Source organism: Cyprinodon variegatus, unplaced genomic scaffold (assembly GCF_000732505.1).
Source record: "Cyprinodon variegatus isolate N-32 unplaced genomic scaffold, C_variegatus-1.0 Scaffold1231, whole genome shotgun sequence".
Lineage (NCBI taxonomy): Eukaryota > Metazoa > Chordata > Actinopteri > Cyprinodontiformes > Cyprinodontidae > Cyprinodon > Cyprinodon variegatus.
This window is the reverse complement of record NW_015151684.1, coordinates 78,810-79,413: the sequence shown is the minus strand read 5'-3', so window position 1 is coordinate 79,413 and position 604 is coordinate 78,810.

Below are 604 nucleotides of genomic sequence, written 5' to 3'. Positions count from 1 at the left end.
GGTCTGGTTGGATTCCAAGACTCCTCGTTATGTGGCTTACAAATGCTTCCTTCCTTTTGCCTGATTTGAAGGATGGGTCCGGTGTATCCTATCTGTTCTTGGTTATCCCAGGATTCATTGTGAGACCAAGCAAGCTGGCTGCTACCTGATCAGAGGAAATGGTACTTGGAGCCAAACAGTGGTGAATATTGGAAGTTCAGTTTAACATAATACAAGTATGAATATGTCTGTGAATAGTTCCGCCTGACATGAATGAAAATAGTTATTTTAATGGGTATTGAGTCAGATATGTGGCGATAATGTTTGATTTATCTAAATGTTTTATCTTTTACTGTGTGAATTGGTTTGGCTGTAATTTAAGGACAGATTTTAATATATCTTCAGTGTGATAAGATTTTTATTTTTAATTGCTATTTTGCACAATTTGCTATAAGCATTTTTTGTTTTTGAATATAGGAGATTTTGCAGATATTTTTATACATACATTGTTTAGATTTACTTATATCTTTCTATCCCTTTTATAGAATAGAATAGAATGGAAAATCTCTTTATTGTACGATGGAGTATTAGGGCCACACATGAAGAGAAAAAATATTTTTGCCAT